The sequence below is a fragment of the Pagrus major genome, chromosome 18, assembly GCF_040436345.1.
Source record: "Pagrus major chromosome 18, Pma_NU_1.0".
Taxonomy (NCBI): domain Eukaryota; kingdom Metazoa; phylum Chordata; class Actinopteri; order Spariformes; family Sparidae; genus Pagrus; species Pagrus major.
The window spans coordinates 34531952-34539627 of NC_133232.1; the positions used below are offsets into that span (position 1 = coordinate 34531952).

The 7676-nt window shown below is 39.1% G+C and overlaps 1 protein-coding gene across 2 annotated transcripts in view; it reads right to left on the bottom strand.

The window, feature by feature from the left end:
• cxcl14 (chemokine (C-X-C motif) ligand 14) overlaps nt 1-3282 on the bottom strand; it is a 141694-nt gene extending 138412 nt beyond the window's left edge. For both annotated transcript variants that reach the window (XM_073487675.1, XM_073487673.1), the window contains exon 1: nt 3164-3282. The gene's annotated coding sequence lies outside the window, so the exon portion shown is untranslated. The remainder of the gene's footprint in view (nt 1-3163) is intronic.
• Between the last annotated feature and the right edge of the window lie 4394 nt (nt 3283-7676).

Below are 7676 nucleotides of genomic sequence, written 5' to 3' on the forward strand. Positions count from 1 at the left end.
TCTATATATTTTCATGCTTTGGTTCTTGCACACCTTATGTTCTACAGGCGCACCTAAATTAATATTTGTGGCTACGCCACTGATATAATATAGATTTTACCTCCATGTCATCAGTGTGTCTCATAAAAAAAGAATAAATGACTGCAGTGCTTTGTATGGTAATGACCTTGCATCAACAAAAGCTGAATGCTTAAAATGTACAATGTGTACTTTTGATTACTGCTGAAAATCCCTACAGCAACACCAAAAGTGACAGTTATAAACCATCTCCTTACAAATGGCAGAGCTGGGGGTTTTTGCCGCATGAGCTGTGGTTGTCTTCCCTTTGGTATGACATTAACTGTAAGATTACTGCCACTAAGAGGGTATCAGATGAACAATTTCCATCTTAATTGTGTGAAAATGAAACAATTTCTTCTCTCAGAAGTGGGGGAAGTGTTTGTATTTTACAATTCAGTCATCACCCGATTGAATAACTTCACTCAGTAACTCCTCACAGGATTGGATGGCCTATTTTGAGCATGCAACACTCATACTCCTCCCCTCAAAAACATGTGATACGATCACATAGCCTAAAGCATGTTTTAATGAGTTGCTGAACAAAAATAACTCCTCTTTTTGCTCTCCATGGTGTGTATAGATTTATTAACTGAAAAATAAATGACTCGGCCTAGCTCTCTGTCTCACTTACTTCTTTCTCAGAGACACTTCAGTAGAAGGTCTGAGCTATGCTAACACAAGTTTACATCAGGCTTTGACTCGTTCAGACCCATGGGGAAACTGAGAAGGAAATCACCTTGTCTGCTATCCAGCCTCAAGCAATGTGAATGAGCAGTGCTTCCTTTTCACACTGGATCTCTGTTGCTTTTGATCAAGTTCCCAATCACATCTATGTCTGATCTGCTCACACTGCAGCCCTCTGTCGACACTCACGCTATTTCTGCTGGCAATTTCGACCTCCTGACAGGTTAGTGGATTGAATCTGCAAGACAGTATCCAAGTGGTTTCTGCCAGAAAAGACTGGCTCCATCAAAAGCCCAACTTTTGTTCCAGCTTTTGGGTAGCAAATTGTCACATATTCAGCAGCGCAGTGCAGTTTTACTGCTTCAGCAGCAATATTGCTCTGTGTCTAAATGAGGAATCGCCAAATGTTTTCACATCAAGAAAACCCATTTAGATACACATTAGACTAAAGACCCCCATTTCATTAGCGCTTGTTCCAAAGCACCCCATCTGATATGATCTTTGTTAGAGTTTTGGTACAGAATTATTTAACTGTGTGTACAGAATTATTTAACAGTGTGCACTGCACAGGGAGTAGGCAATCATGTGGGCAGGCACACTTATGATCTGAACAATCATCATTTTGCATGATCATTTCCATTTTAGGGGCATTGAGTAATTATCAACTGGAACTGCTGTTTACTCTGGTTGGTACAACTACAATCCTCTTGTGGACCACCGATTGCACCCAGATGTCACTTTGGGACTCACAAGTCTAAAGGAATACAAACACCAGATGTGTTTAGTATCTGTTTAAAAATGTCTCATTAATTAATTTATTTTTGAGCAGAATTCACTTAAATTAAATCAGGTGAAAAGTTTCAGATTTTGGGAAACAATTCTTTAAAATATTTTGCAGATTCTACATTATTGCATTAAAAACTCTTGTGTTTTGTATGTGTCTGTTTTTGAAGACGATTTTAGCTAAGATACAGTTGTAGTTCTGGTCCATTACAACCTTAGAGGCAAAACTGGGTGAATGTAATTTAAAGTAAATTATGTCTGAAACTATTTTTGGAAGTAGTGTGATGTCAAGATATCAAGCGGGATGCCTGTGTAATTTTACAAACAAAGAGATTATATTCATATTTGTAATACTGTTGCTTGGTGGAACACAAATAAACTATCTAGACTACCATTTAACCACAGGATGACATTTAGACAGCAGCTTTACCATCTGGTCACACATCAAACAGAAACAATACATGTCATAAACACATGGCTTATACACATTATCTACCCTCTTCGCAGCAATAAAAATATAAACAGCATTTTCCAAACTTACTTGAATATAAAGTACATGTCAGTAACTACAAAATTCTACCCAAAATGAATTCACAGATAACTAAAAAGCCTGTGTTCACATCAAAAGGAAATGTGGGTAAGAATGCACAATATTTATCGGACTGATAAATTATCAGCCTGATATTGGGAAATATATATTTTATCAGCTATTTATCAGTATCTGTGTGATTCTAGTCCATAAATAGTCGATGAAATGAAGCCAAATTGCTTTCACTGACTTAACAAGCACAGTATTTATACACTCAGATACAGCAGGCTGTTTGCACCTCGAAAGAAGAAGGAGAAGGAGAAGACGAAGGAGAAGGAGAAGGAGAAGACGAAGGAGAAGGAGAAGACGAAGGAGAAGGAGAAGGAGAAAGAGAAGGAGAAGGAGAAGGAGAACCCATTGCGCTCATGATGTCGTGGCCAGTGTGGATGTGTTTTAAGTTTCAGAGGAAGACAACACAATTATAATTTTCAAGATGCTCAACAACAGTTCACAGAGTCTGGAAAAGTCTACAAATTTTAATACAACAACTCTTATTAGAGCTCTGAAATATCAAATCATCCTCACCACATCTGGGCCTTGACTGAACAACAGCTTTTGAACTTTTTCTTTTTCTTCTAAAACATAAAAAGGCCATCTTGTCGGTATCGTCCATGAGAAACAAGCACAGTTATGAATTCGGCTGAAAAAATGGACATCACGCATCTGGAAATTGGGTATTAAATACATGACGTACAAACCCTTTATTACCTGCTGTGGGCCTACAGGCTTGGCATACAAACCCTAGATAACCCAAATTATTTATTAGTCATTAGATTAAAGTATTACACACATTTAATAACTAACTGCCATAAATTGACAAGACCAGGCCTACTAACAAATGACAATGAAACTCAGCAGCCTTAATGCAAACAGCAAGAACACACTGATATAATTTAATGTCCAGACAAACTAGAAACAACAGTAACTTAAACCAAGTTAATATGACAGTCACATTAACAGCTACATGTTAGCCACTAGAGCCAGTGAAGAGACGGACAGACAGACAAGTAAATAGAAATATAAATAAAAAGAGTGAATCTGACTCACGCTATTTGAAGATGGAGGTCTTCCTCATTTCCTTCATGGGGGCGTAGTGGTCAATATCAGTGCTGCTGTTATGAATAGCAACACTGTAAAACTAGCTAGCTCACAACTAGCTAGCTCACAACTAGCGCTAAGCTAACGTCAGCTAGCTCACTAACGTCACCGCGACGAGACGTTCATTTGAAAGACGTTGCTCAACTTTAACCGTCTGTAATTTATTTGGTAGGCGGTCAAACAACTACCGACTTAAAAAAACCTCACAGTTGTGATTATTCTTGTAGTGACACGACCAAAAAATAACCGGTACACAACATGAGCTAATCAGAGAAAGTCACCTTCACCTGGGCTTCTCTGGGTAACGGTAGTCTCGATGTGCCTCACCTGCAAGGGTGCAGTACCCCGTTTCACCGCGCGTTCTGCTGTTTAGCGCAGGTTACAGTCCAGGGGGGGCGCTGTTTGACCAATTTGAAGATACTAACCAGAAGCAGTGGTAAAGATGGTGTTTGATGTTCGTGTGATTGATGTTTACCTGCACAATAACACACCGTGTGTGCAGCAGCTGCAGATGCCTGTGTGTTTATTTATATGTAATTTATTAAAACTAAATGTATGTTAACACAGCTGTAACTGAAATGAAATGGCTTAAAGGGGCACTATGTAGTTTTAGAGAATAAATTCAAACTTGGAATTTCAATATTCAAAATATTAATGAGGTAATAATACAAACTCGGAAATATTTATTTTTTCCATAACTGAATAAACAAGCTGTTCTCAGAGGAAAATAATGTCCCCAGAACACTGTTTGAAACTAGACACTTTGGCAGGGTCCGCCACATATAAACAAAGTCAAACAGGATGCAATTGTGTTGTCCTTTAAGGTCGGTTCATTTATTCAGTTTATTCAGTCATGAAAACGAAGAGATTTTGTTTATTTAGTTTCTTTCAGCATTAAAAAAAAATCAGTTGATGACCTTCTGATTATTTTTTTCCACCAAAACTACATAGTGCACCTTTAAAGACAGAAAATAGCAAAAATAACCAATAGCTGAGAAATATTACGGTGAAATGTAACTCACCCATATGCAATCATTTTGTAATGAATACCATAATAATGGCAAGCAATGAAATAATAGGCCGAATTTTAACTTGTATCGATCTCTTCACTGTTATATTTTTGCTGTCTGACTGAAATCTGATGGGCCACTGTGCTTTGTGCATTCCTCCAAATCAATAATGTAATGTATAAGCACGGTGAGTTTCTAACCTTATTAGGATCAGTACACCCATTACAATATTTTCTAGATTTTTCCAGAGAACAAATGTGATGGCAGGTGCGGACAAAATGGTAAATGTTAATCAAAACGGTCAGCGTGGCGGTAGCCTTGTTTTTCAGGCTGAGAAGTTGAGAGCTCTCGTTCGACACTAACTACCTTTAAGTATGGCAGCGAATCCCACCTCATCCATCTCAACGAAGTCTTTGTGACACTAGAACATTTGAAAATCTGGGCAATGATGAAAAAGAGTATGCATGAGTGATTCTCTACATCTTCTAATAAGATGTACAGTATATTCTTAAAATTCCCTCGCTGGTGTAATCAAAAGCATCACAGGCACAAATTATACTCAGCTGCACTTCATAATTTAACATACAACATATTTCAATTGAAGAGACGTATTGTGAACTTCCTCTGCAACACAGAACATAGTGACACGCGTGATAAACCTGATGAACTCTCCTGCAGTGAAAGGAAGCTGTGTAGTATATGTCAGGCAGCATGTGTTCATATGCTATTACCCCCGGAAATATAAATATTGAATGTTCTTCCATATACCATTCTCCTGAACTCCTGTTCCCAACTCTCTCAGACGGCTTGAGGGTAAAGGAGTTTCTTTTTTACAGTGGCCTGCTGTAATAGCAGAGTGAGAGGAATGGCTGATTTGACAGTAATCAGCTGATTAGCATACAACACTCACCATACCGCTCCACTTAAAGTGAGTTATTAAAAATGTCCAGATCACCCCCTGCCAACAATATGTCACCTATTGCAAAAGCAATTACACCCAACATGCCAGCAAACTACCATTTTTCAGCCAGAAAGCAGTTATTATCTTCCATTACGCAGAAAGGCTACTCAGGGAGCTTAGCCTGAAAGCACGGCAAAACAGAACCATCTTCAAGGAAAGGGAAAAAAAGAAGGTCTTGCATGGCATTGTTTCTCCAAAATGGTCGTTATTGTCCCGTTGTTGATAAGAGTGTCTGGTAGACAGAATGTGAATATATCTTTAGTGATATTTTGAGCAAGGAAGAGTGCCTTTCAAAGGGGATTGCGGTTACTAGGCAACAAGCAGCAGAACCAATTGAGGACTAAAGTGAAAAAAAGTTTCCATCTCTCTCTCTCTCAATCATACAGTCTCTCTCTCTCTCTCTCTCTCTCTCTCTCTCACACACACACACACACACACGCTCTCTCCCTTACACATGTGTAAGTCAGTGCTTTGCCTGCAACTAAAATCCCCTCTGAATGGGGTTTGACCACAGATAGAGGACTTAACCCATTTCTTATGCTCACGTGTAGGATTTATGTCCGATTGAAAGTGAAAGAGAAAGCTTAGATAGCGGAGAGCGTGGACAAGCGTTGAAAATACGTGTTGGTATGCTTCTGATAGTACCGTGGTTCCCTTTCTCCATCCCCTTTTAAGAGGCGTTAGCTGAAAAGTAAAGGCACACACATGATGCAGAGGTGACCTTTCCCTACAGAAGAAAACTGCTAAGGGGAAAACTCAGATAATGTTTCTGCAAACCACACATATCATACCATACCATACCATATTGACATTTGTACTAAACGTGTCATATGATATCATGTTTACAGTACATGTTTATTACCTGACTTTCATAGTGGGAGGTGGAGGGGACAGCAAGGACGGTAAGGATGACACCAGTGGCTACATTTAAGAAGACTTTGGGAACATTTTCAGCCGTGTTTCTGGCAACCAAACCAGGTGTTTTTAGTCAGACATCAGGACACCTCCAGCTGTGTCTGTGTTTTATATTTCACGTGAAGTCAGACTATCTCCATACGTGATCGTGGTGGCCAAAACAGGTATTTTAAGCCAAACCATGATGTTTTCCTAACCTTAACCAGGTGGTTTTTGCACCTAAACCTAAACAGAGCATAAGCACAGCGAAGAGAAATAGAAAATTCAACCTAAACAAAAAGAAAGTTGAAACCAGTTTTAACTTGTGTGGTTTTGCAGAGACTTACTTTGCCAACAATTATTCCAGCGATCTGGTTGAATAAAACACTTTCACCCCCCCCAAAAAAATCTGAGGTTTGCATGAGTATTATCATCACCAGAATTCCAGGATGATTTTTTCATCTCTTGTGGAAACACTTCTGTTTTTCGTCTTTGCCAGCACATATTCAATTAGCCACGCAATATGGGCACAGTAATTGAACACAGTGCTGTGATGACACAGTCTTCAGTCATTCGAATCTGGACATTGTTTTTCTGTTGTCTTACCTGTCACAGGGTGATATGTAAGAATTTAAATATAAACTGATGATCATCTTGAACAAAACTGCTTACATCAGAATCATTTTAATAACCGGCGCTGCACATGTAGGCGATTTTACCCCAGGATCAGTTATTACTAACACTCCCTTACATGACTGATTCTTGACATCCATTAAGGGAGAGAAAGGGAGACGGTTAATTTCTGCACTGCAGTCGCTGCTGATGAACTGGATGGAAATGAAAAACCCACACTAATAGAGAATACAACTGCCTGGTTTTCAGTTAATTTCCTGCTTTTGTCATGTTTGCACATCCCCTCTGAGTGAGTCACACTGGATACACAAACAGCGACAGGTATCGACTGGTGGAAGAATAAACACTGACTGACTGCTGGGAACGATAATAACTCCTTTAGCATCCTTTAAGCATTTTCCTCACTTGCTGCAAATGCTACTGCTGCTGCCTGTGTAACAAAACCTGCATTCGTTGTATTCTTTTTAGGTAGGGACCTTAAGCCCTCATCATCTACCCATTCATGTCTTGGCAGCTAGATTTTTGTCACAATTTCTGTTATCTCCTCTCAAAAAATGGTTTGTCGGAGGCTCGGTTTGACACTTTCGGAAGGTATGGAAATGTAGTTTTGTAATAAGATAAAGAATAGACCTTAATCCAATTTAAAGTCTTATCAAAGCAAAGGGTCTGCGTGAAAAAGAAAGAGAGGCAATTGCCTGTAGAGCACACACCTACAGAAAGAAAACAAAATGATTAAGAGAAGCCAAATGCCAACAAAGAGAAATACTCTCAAAACATCGAGAGGCTGAAAAAATATGTGGTTTCAAAGGCGATGCATGACTCATAGGACATTGAACACTTGTGATCCAGCTTTCATTGGCAGTTTGACATCAAGGGGGCTATAGCGGAGGCCTTACAGTGCAATGCTGCTGTTCACAAAATGACAGAACAGGCCACATAAAATGTGTCTTTCATTTTGCCAAAT